The sequence below is a fragment of the Tamandua tetradactyla genome, chromosome 10, assembly GCF_023851605.1.
Source record: "Tamandua tetradactyla isolate mTamTet1 chromosome 10, mTamTet1.pri, whole genome shotgun sequence".
NCBI classification, from domain to species: domain Eukaryota; kingdom Metazoa; phylum Chordata; class Mammalia; order Pilosa; family Myrmecophagidae; genus Tamandua; species Tamandua tetradactyla.
This window is the reverse complement of record NC_135336.1, coordinates 87,850,919-87,865,552: the sequence shown is the minus strand read 5'-3', so window position 1 is coordinate 87,865,552 and position 14,634 is coordinate 87,850,919. Positions and strand designations below refer to the sequence as shown.

General features: G+C 37.0%; 1 long non-coding RNA gene across 1 annotated transcript in view; it reads left to right on the top strand.

The window, feature by feature from the left end:
• The first annotated feature begins 614 nt into the window (after nucleotides 1-614).
• Nucleotides 615-14,634, top strand: part of LOC143648029 (uncharacterized) — a 369,585-nt gene continuing 355,565 nt past the window's right edge. Inside the window, exon 1 of the long non-coding RNA XR_013158331.1 lies at nucleotides 615-693. This is a non-coding gene — a long non-coding RNA (uncharacterized LOC143648029). The remainder of the gene's footprint in view (nucleotides 694-14,634) is intronic.

Genomic DNA, 14,634 nt, shown 5'->3' with positions numbered 1-14,634 from the left:
TCCACAAACAGCAGGTGATATTATGTGAGATTGAACCCACTCTAAACACACCTTCTATATGCCTTTCTCTTTTGCTTCTCTTTGATCAACAGCTAATACTTAACAAATTAGCATATGGATTGCAAATTTGGGTTTCCATTGGTGAACCCAATAATCTAGAGCTGGTTCATTAGAGTCATTTGAAATGGACTCTCACTGATGAAATTAAACATATGGTTGGTTAAAATAGACTGAGATCCTCTGTACCCTTGTATGAACAGGGTATAAGAATCCACAGGGTCCTGTACTGGTCTTTTGAGTGATGACAGTCATACTTTAATTCCCTCATTAGTTCTCAGTTCAGGCTTTGGTTTTGGAGGACTTCTGATAGTATGATGCCATTTAGGCACAGAGTCTGTCTTCATGAATATTGCTGTGTCTTTTTTGACTGAATAGACAAACTGAACCTTTCATTCACAGACCACCTAAAAGGGCTCTGTCTAGCATGTAGAACAAGTTGTGCAAATTCTTTTATGCTTTCTTGGCAAATGAATATTTGCTAATAAACATCTGTCTGTAAGAAGGAATTTGGGCTGGGGTTTGTTTTCATTAAAACCCAGTAGAAAGAAAGGGGGAGAGCAGCAAGTACTCGTTATCTCAACTTTCTTTGGCAACCACCAAAAAGAATCTAAGCACATGAGCCAACTGACTTAGGTAAGTTGGCAACTTCAAGCTTTATCTAATTTTGAGAGTCAATGGGGTCTTTAATCTTCTGCTCTTTAAATACATCTTTTCCTTCTTTTCTTCACAGCCTTTAGCTAAGTTTGCAATAAGAGGAAGTTGTTGCTGAGACTCTTTCTGACTTCCTGGCAGATGCTGTCTTGTTGACTTTCAGTTTCTTTCCCATGTTGGTACTATTGCTTTTGGGATACAAAGATTCATGATCAATCGGGCCCCAGCACTGTTCTTTCTAGAACTGAGCTACATCAACAAGTGATTGGTTATCAGGGTAAGGAAGGGAGGTTTGAAGTTTAACCTGGGAACTTGGAGCTCAGGCAAGTTTGTGGCAAACTGGGGTTCCCAGGGTAGTATCTCTAGTTGGTCAGCTTGTTTCAGATTCTGCCTTCCTAACCCCTCTCCTTTATCTGTCACTGCCACTTTGGCCTTGATTCCAAAGCTCACACACTGGCATTAGGGTTAAGCATTCAGAGTGCCTTATAACATGCCTTATCATCCTGTGTGGGAGTAAATTCCAGATGGTGCTGTAGAGCCCCATGTGGGCTTCAGGAAGAGTTCCCCTAGGAAAAGAAGGAACTTCACATTCACAAATGAAAAATTTCCTGCAGCAGCTCCAGGTTCCTCTTTGGAAGAGCTAACAGAGATGTAACATTCAGGATTAGTTTTATTCTCTCTGTAGGAGAGGAAAGCTCTCCCTGGCTCAAGTAGAAATGTGCATTCAAATACTGCAGGAACTCAGATGAGTTCTCAATTCTCTATTTGCAATCACCATGATGGGTTAGGCACAGGGTTTGGATGCTTCTTAGCTCTCAGACAGCTTATCTATCCCTGAAAATTCACCCTATCTGTCCGGAAGCATGCCATCAATAAATCCAGAATTAAATTCTGAGACTGGGAAGAGAAAATCACACCCACATCCTTTAAAATACATCATCAATACCTATAGTCTTAAGATCATGTCAAGAGAGAGATTAGAAAGTGCCAGGAATATTTTTAAGTAACTCATTCTGTCTCTATTTTGTAATAATTACCTTTATCAGCCCTCTTTTTTTTTAATTGCCAATATCCTGCCCCTACTACTGACAACCTTGTCGACAGTCACTTTGAATATTTCAAGAACTTAAAAACAATTAAATAAATCATGGGTCTTTCAAAATAAGGACACTGTGATGAGATGAATCAGATTGAGCTCTGTTTTGACATCATTCATGTGCCTACCAATTCAGGATCCATCAGTCTTTCACTTTTTGGAATCAATGAATTTCTCATTAGAAACATCACATTCAAAGTATATAGTTTAGAAGAGTAAGACATTGCTGTTTAACTTCTACAACCCTTGTCTATAAAATGGGAGCAACCACTTCTTCCATGTTTTTATCTGTGGTAGACATGGAGGAACAAGTGAGTTGTTTGTAAAGCAATTGGTTAATGTGCTAAAATTGCACACTAAGTATGAGTTTGCTATAATTTATCAGTGCATTCTAGGTGTCAGGACCGTATGTAGATAATGATTCATTCAGACTAATTACCGTTTACTACATCCTTTACTGGATCTAATAAAGAATTCTCAAGATAGTTACTCCATTCTCAAGATGAAAAGGACAAAAAAAATGCAGGTGGGGTAAACAAGGAGCTAGATAGTAGAGTAGGCCTCCCATTAATCTCCAGAAGAGCTAGGCACTCTTACTGGAAAGTTGTTCTGTTCCCTTACCTCTGAATGAGTTAGGCTCCCAACAAATCCCATACACCTGAAGTCCTTAACCCGGACTACAAGCTTCATTATCTGAGTTATTAAATCTAATGTACGTTTCCTTAAGCCTTGAAAGACATTATCAATTACAGTGCAAAGAAACATGACCAATTTCACACTTTTTGCTTTTTTTCAAATCGTATGACTGACTTGTATCTGAGTTAAGTGTATGAGTTAGGACTGTTGTTGCAGGAACCAATGCATCTGAAGTTCATTTCTGGAGTAAGAAAGTGGATTTAAATCCACCTCCAATAACACAAGAGACATAGTGTAAGACAAATTTCTAATTGGAGAAAATAATTATGAAAGATCTCACTTAAATGATTAGTAAAGCATCAAACATGCATTTTTTCCTCTTGACTATCTTCCCTCCCTCCCTCTCTCTTTCTCTCTTTTTTTCTCTCTCATATTTTGTGGAGAGATGAATTTGAAAGCCAGGGCCAGTTATAAAGGAGCTTAAATTTTTCTTAATTTAGTTGAATCAGGATTTGAAAGATTAAGGGAAGGGCTGACACTTAGTCACCTCTGTGAGAGAAACTCAGGGTTTTCATTTGTTCTTTTTATGTTTTATTGTTGGATTTTTAAATTTCTTTAACTGGAACATATGGTGTAGTGGAAAGAGAGAACAGAAGTCAGGGAGAGAAAGAGGACAGGACATGTGTGCACCCTGAGACTTACAGGTGCCCTGGACAGCTTAACAATATGGCACCAGTTTAAATCATTTGCCTTTAAATATTTGCTCAACATTTATTTCAGAAGAGGGCTGAATAATGCTTGGGGAGAGGCAGAAGAGGAGGGCTACCTCATGGCAGGGCCCACTCTCTCTCCATTGTGAAGGCAATTTAGCTCTGACCCTAAACTTGCATGTTCTCTTTTACCAAGCAAGAGGTCTGCTCAGTTAACAAGGCTAACAGTTAACTCCTGAGAGGACAGTTGAACAAGGATTTATTTTCAATTCTAAGATTTACCTATAGTGTCTTGTCTCATTTGACTTAACGAAATTCTTTTAATACTTGTAATTCTCTTCTTGGGAAATAATACAGAAATACCGTTTCCCCCATGGCTTTACATTTCCAATGGTAATAGGGCATGCTAGTGATAAATGGCTTTCATTATCAATCAGTATGTGGTTCAATTTTTAATCTCAGTGAGGCAGAGGATAGAAGAAAGACAGGAGAAGAGCCTTTGTGGAAGGCAGGACTCCACACAAGGAGGTGTCAAATGATTTAAAATCAGTTCTAAAATGTAAAAGAGAACTGGAGAAATGTTTAAAATTTGAGTTTATACTTCTTTATTAGGCATGTGTTATGTACGCATACCTACTGTCTGAGTCTGTGCTCTGCTGTTTGAAAAAATGTGTAGTTTAAAAATGGATGTGACTTCTCATATGATCTATGGGCCTAGAGTTGCTGTAATCCAGTTTAGAATGGATAAAATGCAGACTTTGGCAATTTTCTGCTCTCTGATGAAATGCTAAGAAAGGTTATATATATATATATATATATTGGCCTAAAGATTTTTCAGATTAAATTACAAATATTAGTCCCATGGCAGAATTTATGTATGACATTAAAACCAACATTTCCAATGAGTGAAAATGATTCAGAGAATTAAGTTTATGACTGCAGAAGCAACTATCAGATATAATTAAAGAAGCCAAGTGTCCCAGTGACCAAGGCATAAATGAGATTTATGGAATGACAATGTCCCTGGCATTGCTGTACTCTACCCAGACTTTTGGGAAATAGCATTAAGCACTCTGAGTCTTCCGAAGACTTCATAAACAGTAGGTAATTCATTCTCCTTTTCTCTCAACTCCTGTCATGCAGGTTATATTTATCACCACTTCCCTCCAGGCTGGGAAACAACTTCTTTAGTCCCATGAGTGGTTGGTTTCACATCAAATGAATATAGCCTCGTTCTCTATGGGCAGCCATCTGTTGGGCACTCTTCCTCTTCCAGCAAGCAGAGGAAGAGCTTACCTGCATAGGGGATCTGAATAGCAGCATTAACCTGAAACCCTCCTCTCAAAATTAGGGCTCACTCTTTGCCTTGGTTTTTCAGACAGAATCTATCCAAAACCTTCTACTTCCGTCCTCCAGCCCTTTATTTCCCTTACTGCACTGCTTATTTTCACCTTCTTTCTAGGATGGGATTCATTGTTCCCACATCCTCTTAGGTCCCTCAAAGGGCAAAGATGAAGCACAGTAGAAAGAACTGAATCACCAGCCAAGCCCAGAACTGGCAGCAGGGTTTGAGGCCTGTGTTTGTCTGCGAAGGTTCTTTACTCCATGCTCCCTCCTCCATAGCAAGGCAGCCAGCAAGTGGCTCAGACACAAGCTACAACCTGGCAGGTCACTTTCGAGCAGGGCAGGTCTTCGGTGACTCTTCTCAGATTCAGTGTCTTAGTAGAAAGGTCACTGCTGGGCAATATCAGTTGCAAGACATCTCAGGATGATAGAGGCTGTCTGTGAGAAGTTTCTTCATACGTAGTTTTATTGAATAGAGAGAAATCATATTCTTAAGACCTCAAGACAGTACACAGCAGCAAGATAGGAAAAATGCTCTCAGGGGGTTTAAAAGATACGACACATGGCTAATGAGATTGGTGGGCAGCTAAAGGCTGCTTTAGGTTTTATTTCTTTTTAAGAAAACACAACTATGAATTTTTTTAATCATGTGGGACGAAGTGATTTCCATCAGTCCTTCAACGCATTGAGACTGCAAGTACTGTTTCTCAAAACTATGAATTCTGTATTCCGTTTAAGAAAGTGTATTTTTGATTGAGGTTAACACAGTATTTAAGTTAATGGAAAACATGCCTCCATTGCAGAGTGTTTCCACCAGAATTGCTGGATTCTGTACAAGAATCTGTTTCTATTTTGAAAAAAAAAAAAAGCAGTACTATTGTATGACCTAAATATTCCTTTTTCCTCTCTTACTTCTCTCTTCTATATTTACATGCTTGCTTTTTAAGGTGTATTTTAAAAATGAGATGAAGATGTTGTGTATTTTCTGCATGTTTCAGCAAATTTTTTTTACAAAGATAAAATATTTTCTTGAAATCTGAGCTTCATTTCAAACTGAGAGGGTAAGAAGTGCTGTTACCCAAGTGATGTTAGAAATGGAGAGAATGAAATAGATGATCTCAGAGAGTGACTCCTCAACTCTGTATTAGTTAGCTTTTGCTGAGTAACAAACCACCTCAAAGCTCAGGGCTTAAAATAGCAATCATTCTTTCCCTGCGCACATTTGGATTTCAGGTAGAGGTTAACTCATCTCCCCAGTCTTGAATAGGCAGCTCTGATTCAAGTCGGTTCTAGCTGGGCTTGGCTCCTTCCAAGGATTTGATACAGGCCCATCAATGAGTGTTAATTACGGAACCCAGTCTGGAGAGGCAGCAGTTACCAGGGAAGCTCTTCCACAGATGATGGAAGAAATCCAGGAATGAAAGTTGAAACATGACTTAATAAACATTTAGTATCTGACAGCTTTCATCCTAAACACTTTCCGTGTATTAATTTGTTTAATCCTCTGAACACATCTATAAGGGAGGAACTATCATTATCCCCATTTTACAGAGGAAGAACAAATCCCAAAGGCCTCACAGCTAGTAAGTCATGGCCCTGGGTCAGTCTCAGTTCAGAACCTATTTTCTTGACCACTCTATGTGTTGCTTGTTGAAAAACTTTTCAACATATTTCACCAATCTTTGTTCAAAACACCATCAATATTTCTTCCAGGAAATCCAGTTGTCTAATTTTCACCAAGAACAGTAAGAATCTAGATCTTGAAGGTAAAATATATATTGGAGGTATAGCTTCTAGGAGAGTGAATGACAATCTGCTTCTTGATGTGTTGCTTTGCTCCCTCTCTTCCCCACTCCCAACCCTTTTGGTTTAGGATACTTTATTTTCCACTTTCTAATCCTTCATCAGAGAAACAAAAATGATGGCTTTTCATTTCATTTTGACCCAGATTCCTGAGGGCAGATTATACAATTTCTAGCAAAAACACTTTGTTAAACTAAAAATACAACAAAACAACACATTTTCACATCTTACAGGAGTTAGTGGCAATGCGATTCAGCTGGCATAAGGTAAAGTAGCAATTTTAAAATCTTACTAAATAATAGCATTTGTTTATGAAGACCTACTCTGAGGCATTTTATATATATTATCTTTAATTCTTACAATGAACCTGCAAGGAAATTATGGTTATCTTTTTATGGGTGAAGATTTAAACAAATCTGAATTAGAATACATATATATTAGATAGAACCCCATCAAGTTATATAGCCACCAGGTAGGTATTAACAAATTCATACAGCTGGTGCGATAGAACCAACACTTGAGTCAGATTTCTATGATTCCAAATTCCATTGTCCTGGCTTCCACACCTTATCACTTCTACTGTGAAGAAAGGATTTTTAAATACCTCCCAATTGTTGCATAGCAACTAGTATTTCATATTTATTCCTATAATATACAAATCACTTTGGAATGGATTTATCTCTCATCCTCCCTTCTACATAGTAAGCTTGAGTGACTGAATAAGAACTAACAGACATTTTTTTTTATTATGTTTTTATTAACGGAAAGACAAAAAAAAGAAATTAACACAACATTTAGAAATCATACCGTTCTACATATGCACTCAGTAATCCTTAACATCATCACATAGATGCATGATCATTGTTTCTTAGTACATTTGCATCGGTTTAGAGGAACTAGCAACACGACAGAAAAAGATATAAAATGTTAATATAAAGAAAAGAAATAAAAGTAGCAATAATAATAAACAACAACAACAAACAAACAAGCAAACAAAAACAAAAAAAACCCTATAGCTCAGATGCAGCTTCATTCAGTGTTTTAACATGATTACTTTACAATTAGGTATTATTGTGCTGTCCATTTCTGAGTTTTTGTATCTAGTCCTGTTGCACAGTCTGTATCCCTTCAGCTTCAATTACCCATCGTCTTACCCTGTTTCTAACTCCTGCTGAACTCTGTTACCAATGACATATTTCAAGTTTATTCTCGAATGTTCGTTCACATCAGTGGGACCATACAGTATTTGTCCTTTAGTTTTTGGCTGGATTCACTCAGCATAATATTCTCTAGGTCCATCCATGTTATTACATGGTTCATAAGTTTATCTTGTCTTAAAGCTGCATAATATTCCATCGTATGTATATACCACAGTTTGTTTAGCCACTCTTCTGTTGATGGAGATTTTGGCTGTTTCCATCTCTTTGCAATTGTAAATAACGCTGCTATAAACATTGGTGTGCAAATGTCCGTTTGTGTCTTTGCCCTTAAGTCCTTTGAGTAGATACCTAGCAATGGTATTGCTGGGTCGTATGGCAATTCTATATTCAGCTTTTTGAGGAACCGCCAAACTGCCTTCCACAGTGGTTGCACCCTTTGACATTCCCACCAACAGTGGATAAGTGTGCCTCTTTCTCCGCATCCTCTCCAGCACTTGTCATTTTCTGTTTTGTTGATAATGGCCATTCTGGTGGGTGTGAGATGATATCTCATTGTGGTTTTGATTTGCATTTCTCTAATGGCCAGGGACATTGAGCATCTCTTCATGTGCCTCTTGGCCATCCGTATTTCTTCTTCTGGTAGGTGTCTGTTCAAGTCTTTTTCCCATTTTGTAATTGGGTTGGCTGTCTTTTTGTTGTTGAGTTGAACAATCTCTTTATAAATTCTGGATACTAGGCCTTTATCTGATATGTCGTTTCCAAATATTGTCTCCCATTGTGTAGGCTGTCTTTCTACTTTCTTGATGAAGTTCTTTGATGCACGAAAGTGTTTAATTTTGAGGAGCTCCCATTTATTTATTTCTTTCTTCAGTGCTCTTGCTTTAGGTTTAAGGTCCATAAAACCGCCTCCAGTTGTAAGATTCGTAAGATATCTCCCTACATTTTCCTCTAACTGTTTTATGGTCTTAGACCTAATGTTTAGATCTTTGATCCATTTTGAGTTAATTTTTGTATAAGGTGTGAGATACGGGTCTTCTTTCATTCTTTTACTTATGGATATCCAGTTCTCTAGGCACCATTTATTGAAGAGACTCTAACAGACATTTTTGAGTCTCTTCTTAGAAACCCATTGTTGTTAGAAAAATGGTTTGATTTAAGTAGAGATAAAGAGATGTAACTTATAAAAGAAGCTACTATGTTATTGAATGCCCTCTTGTTTTTTACTCCATTCTAGGCAAATACATTATATCTAAATCTATATGACAATCTGCTCTCTGTTGCTTTTGTAATTAAGTAGAGGACTGATTTTCAACTGTTTTCTATTGCAGATAGGTCATTTTCATGTCTTTATTCAGCATGATTTAAAACAGTAGTTTGGTCTACAAAATTGTCCTTAAATCTGTTGACCTCCCTCCCTAACTCATTGGATGAAGACAAAATCCCTACAAGAGGGTCTTTTCTTGTTTGCACGTCAGATTCTCCAAAGACACATAACTGCAAACCTAAGTCCTTTTCTGGTATTAAGTACATGACAAAAGCATTTTGAATAAATAACTGCTTTAAAGAATCTTGAAGTTACATTCAGAAGGGAATATGAGTAAACACAGAACATGAATTTTGGGATTTTTTTCCCACCAAAGTCACATATTTTCCTAAATATAAAACAAAAAGATACATGGGAGATAGAGTAAGAAGAAATTAATCTCCCATCTACTTCCTTTTGGATGAACGGGAAAAGACTCAAATGTCCAGGGGCATCAGTCTGAAGGGCACAAAGAGGATTCAATCATGCTGCAGTGGTCTCTAGCAGATCCTTAGAGCAAGATAGTATGACAACGCAGTACAAAGGATGGCAAGTCAAAAATGCTTGCATAAACATGTCAATAATCATAGGGCTACCCTTGGAAGTTGTGACGTAGAGTCTAGTAGAAACTTGTAGCACCTAAATTGCAATTGGGATATCACTCTAAACATATTTAAGCTCCAACTCCTATAGATAGGAAATTCATCATAAGAATTTGAAATAGAATACATATATATTAGATAGACCCCAATCAAGTTATATAGCCACCAGGTGGGGACTCTAAACCCTAACTAATATGATGTGAAAATTAGGTAATGACAGAACTTGAAACCAGGGTCATGGGCTCCATATCTGATGCTGTCTTTAAATTTTGGAGCCTACAAAATAGTGGCTATGTGAAAAGCTTTAGTCTGGCATTTGAGGTTGTTTTAGTTTTCTCATTGTTAAAGAATATGCCATGCAATAAGTTGGTTTAAAAAACAGGAATTTATTGGCTCAGGGTTTTGAGGCTAGGAGATGTTCAAATTAAGCTATCATCAAAGACTGGTGCTCTGAGGCTGGCTGCCAGTGATCTTTGGTTCTGGGCACTTTTGTCACCAGGCAATGCATATGGCAGCCTCTTCTGGTCTCATCCTTCTCTGGATTTCATTCTGCTTATAAAGGACTCCGGTAATAAGATTGAGACTCAACCGGATTCAGTTGGGCCATACCTTAACTGAAATAATCTCATCAAAAGGGCCTCCTTACAATGATTTCACACTGAGAAGAATGGATTAAGTTTAAGGACATGTTTTTTACTTTTATTTTTTTTCTGGGGTGCATAGCTCCAAACTACCACAAGGGTCATAAGAAAAGTTATCCTATTTCAGCCTATGCTTTCTTCTTACTATCTATGTTAAGAAATCTCACTAAACTGAGAAGACATCTTCAAAGTCTACTTAAGAAGATAAAATTGTTTGAGATGATTATATACACAGTTAGCCTCTGGAAATTAAAGATCAAGTATAGAAATGTTAATAGGCTCAAATCCACAGTATCAGTAACTTACATACTGCATTTGAGAATACTCTGTGCATATTTGCAAAGTTAATGGAATTTGGCATCTATGTCGGTCAGGATAAGCTTGGTTAGGCTCTGATAATAACTTCTAAATTGTGGAGATGTTGAAGCTTAGTTCCTGCTTATGCTCTATGCCCATCAAGGATAGGCAGGAGTATAATATTTGCTCTACCTTGTCCTCATTAAGTTCTCTGATGGAATCATCACCACCTGGAACAATGCTGATGAATATTGCTATTTTATTTTTCTTTTTGAGAACTTCAGCCTGGGAAATGATTATTATGAGGACGTAAGCATGAAGGACTCACTATGAATGTAAAAATAATTCACGAAGACTTGAAATTGTACCCTGCCACATTCTTATGAGAGGAGTGCACATAACTGTTTTTAGTTGTGCATAAACAAAATAAAGAAAAATAAGTTTTAGGAGGAAGAATTTTGCTTTCAAGGTACTGTCATGTTTCTGTTCAATACAAATGCAATTCAAATATCAATGAAAGTGCAAATGCACATATCAGCTGCATTGCAAATAGCTGGGTAAAGCACATATTTGAGTGGGTTGGAAGTAGAGAAGGAAGAGAAAGACCGCCTATTTATAGCTACTTTAAAGTAGGGTGTATGTAGTGGTTTATTCTGATAAATAAGAGAAAGTAAAAGACTCAAAAGCGTATGACAACAATTTATAAAATATGTGTGTGTGTATGGTTTCATCTGTACCAAAAAAGAAGCTGTAAGGGCTTTGCAAAGATCACAAATCTTTTGCAAACAAGTCAATATATTTGTCCCATATGGGAAAAAGGTTTTCTGGTAACCAAGCAAATGAAATAATCAAGCATCAAAGAACCTGTTGAAAGATTTGACAGATATTAACAAATATCACAAAACTCCTAATTCCAGTTTTAATGACTGCATGTTTTCGTTTGCAATATACCTTACCATCTTAGATCTATACAGAAGTTTCTGCCAAAGAACATGGGGTCTGATATATGATTATGCTACATGTACAATGCATACCTGTACATATATATTAGTGTTAGTTTATTTCAATTTGTTTTCAGTTTACATAGCCTACTAGATGTCCCACTGATTAAAACACTTGCTTTCACAGTGAAATTGGAGATGCCAACTCTCTTTACATAATTTCCAACTCTCCAGAATAATAATGACTCTATACTTGATTTATACAGTTTATTCCCTCCATCCCAAATATTCATTTTAAAATTAATTCCACACGAAGGGAGAGATCATGCTAGTGGCTGACAGTGCTAGGATAGGCTGATTTTGTTTTACTGCCATCAACAACAAGAAAAGAGAAACAACAAAAGGAATAACAAAAAGAAACTCAATATATAAGAAATCACAACTGCGTTAAAATCAGGGTTTTCAACATAATGTTGAAATAGGAGCTGTCTGTTCCTTCCCAAGGGGCTTATGATATCATACTTGAGGTCCATATATTGCCACAGATTCCCTTTCGTCTGTGCGCTGCACTGCAGAGCTCCCAAACCATGGCCCACAGGCTAGATTTGGCCCATGGCAGTGTTTCATTTGGCTTGTACAATGTTTGAAATTCTTTTGAGCCAGCGTTTTGAAATTGGAAGCTTTCACATAAAAATCCAGATTTCTGGCATCTCTCAAAAAATTAGAAGATCTGGGAACACTGGATTCACATTAGTAAATCGTGATACATGTCTGGCTGAGTGGCTGCTGTCCTCTTTAGACAGGCATGTGTTCTCCATCCTCCCCACGGATTCCTATCACTTCAAACACACAGGGTATCGGTTGCTGCTTAAATTATTGCACTTGTTCTGTTTCTCCTTTAGTAGAAATTATTTGTCTCTACCAGTGTCTTTATCAAAATATACAAACAACAGAGCAGAATTTTATCTTTAAATCTGATGTTTTTTTGTGTGCTCTCTTTTGTTTTTCTCTCCCGTACATTGAGGGCCAATTTCTCTCTCACACTGAAGTTGAAACAAAGATCTAAGCAATTGTCACTCATCTTAAACACCAGAAGTTTCTCATAGGAATGATTGCTAGTTTGCTTTCTTCCCCAGAGACCAGATAAGACTGGAACTGGGGAAAGTGAGAGAAGAGAGGAGAATGGCAGAACAGAAGCAAATAAGACAGTGTCTCAGTTATGGCTCTCAGCTTCAAACCCACCCTTCTAGAGTGAGCCTTTTGATACTGGGGCCAGGACTCTCTGCAAGCCCCACTTTTGCTTTGCTGGCTGTTGCCTGTTGGGATCTGACGGTAGAGGGCGCAAGAGGGAGACCACAGGGCTGGAGGCAGATGTAGGAATTTGCTCCTTGTTGGTTCCTGTAAGCATACCTGAGCAACATTCTTTCTTCTTGGCAGCAGCAATTCCTTCCTGAATTGCTTATAGAACCAGCTTCATTGTGTGACCCTTCTTCAGGGAGCTGGGTCCCAGTGCCATAATTTCCCAAGTTCTTGAATTTTTTTATAACTTCACCTTAGTTCAGGATCATTAATTCATCATTTTAACTGGATTTTTTTTTCTATTCTAACTGGAAATATTTCATTTACTCACCATCATGTGTTAGTTTGTGCTATCATATTCATGAAATAGCTAGCTGTCAAGGCATGACATCATCAGAATAGGCTACTTGTGATGCTGGTCCATATGAATATATGACATATTGCTGTGTAAAAGGAAGGAGAAGGTATAGGAATCAGAAGATCTAGGTTCTAGGACCATTCTGACACTTATTTTTCATGTGACCCTGAGAATTAATTTCACCATTCTTTGCTCAGTCAGTTCTCTAAGAACCATGAAATGGATGGTTTCTAAAGGCCCTTCCAGGCCTAATCCCATATATATATATATATATGGTATATATATATATTTTAATATTTCAGAGTAAATGAACAAAATCTGGTTAATTTTATAGAAAATATTGAACGTGGAAGTTTTGCAAAAATCCTATAACTTAAGAAAAACCTTAAAAGATGTCTTCACAAAAGACAATATTAGAAATTAGAAAAACGATGAAGTTACATACTTATAGAATAATTAGAAATCTTAACTGTATCTGAGCCATAAGTCAAACCTGTAAAAATTTCAAAAGACTGAAAATTATAGAGATGTTCTCTAATCAGAAGGAAGTTAGCTAAATCAACAAAAATAGAAACTCCCATAATTTTAAAAATTAATGATATGATGAAATTACAATGAAATAGTGCATATAAAAATTGAAGGTTTATGTAAAGTAGAACTAAGAGAGCTATTTATAGCCTGACTACATTCTTTTTTCACAGAACTATTTAAAGCCATGGGCACACAATACCTAAAGTCTTGGAATATTTCAAATAACTTAATCCTCTTTCTTTTAAGACTATTCAACAACAAAAAAGTTATATTATGAAGCTAAATGCATAATCCTTATTTACTTTTACAGATAAAAACCGATTTCAAAGAGAGTTTGGCCTATTGCATCTACATAAAAATGTTTAGAATGCTTTAGTTACATTTATTTATTGAAAGCTTCAAGAATCAGAGTGGAAGGGCAGAGAAGAAAAGAACTTCAGCTTGTCAAACTTCCACTAAAGAAATATTTTTACTTTTCCTCTTAGTTATCTTTTTTGCACACAGTAGTCCTTCTCGTCCATTAAAAGTTAAGTACTGTTTCTCAGATCATCCTTGCTGTATGTAGTTCACATAAATAAAGGGGAAATTTTGTTTGATTTTTATTCTGCCTTTAGATCAAAAGGCTTTCTGATCTGTTATGCTACCACATGTGTTTCTAGATAACCAACTACCTCATAAAGAATTGGTAAATAGACACTTAAAATCATGTCAGTATAACATGGAATTGTATTGGTTTATGTGTTATTTGTTTCTAGACAAGGGGATCCGGAATACCTGGACTAGAATTACAAACTTCTGCAGGAAAGGTAAAAGCCTTTAATGTGGCAATTGCAAAGGCAGGAGCCCTTTCAGCTCCATTTTAGGACAATTTAAAAAGAGCATCTCCATTTTCAGCTTGATGTGTAACACTTCTTCCTCGGCCTAACTATAGCCCCACTAATTAACTGTAGCCCCACTGACTCAGAACTCCAATTCAATCAGTGTTTTCTAAGAGTTCACAGGCCAGCATTTCTACTCTACTGTTTTTGTGCATTTAAAAAAAATTGTTTGACACAACTTCTAGCCAAGCTTAGCTGCCTGCCTCTCAAGCCAATGAATCTCGGGAGGTTCCAATTATTCTTTTGTTAGGACTTTGGTTATAAAGTTGTTTAGGTTTTGAGTGGTATGTGCTAATATTATTTTTTTTTCAGAAGTCCTGTTAC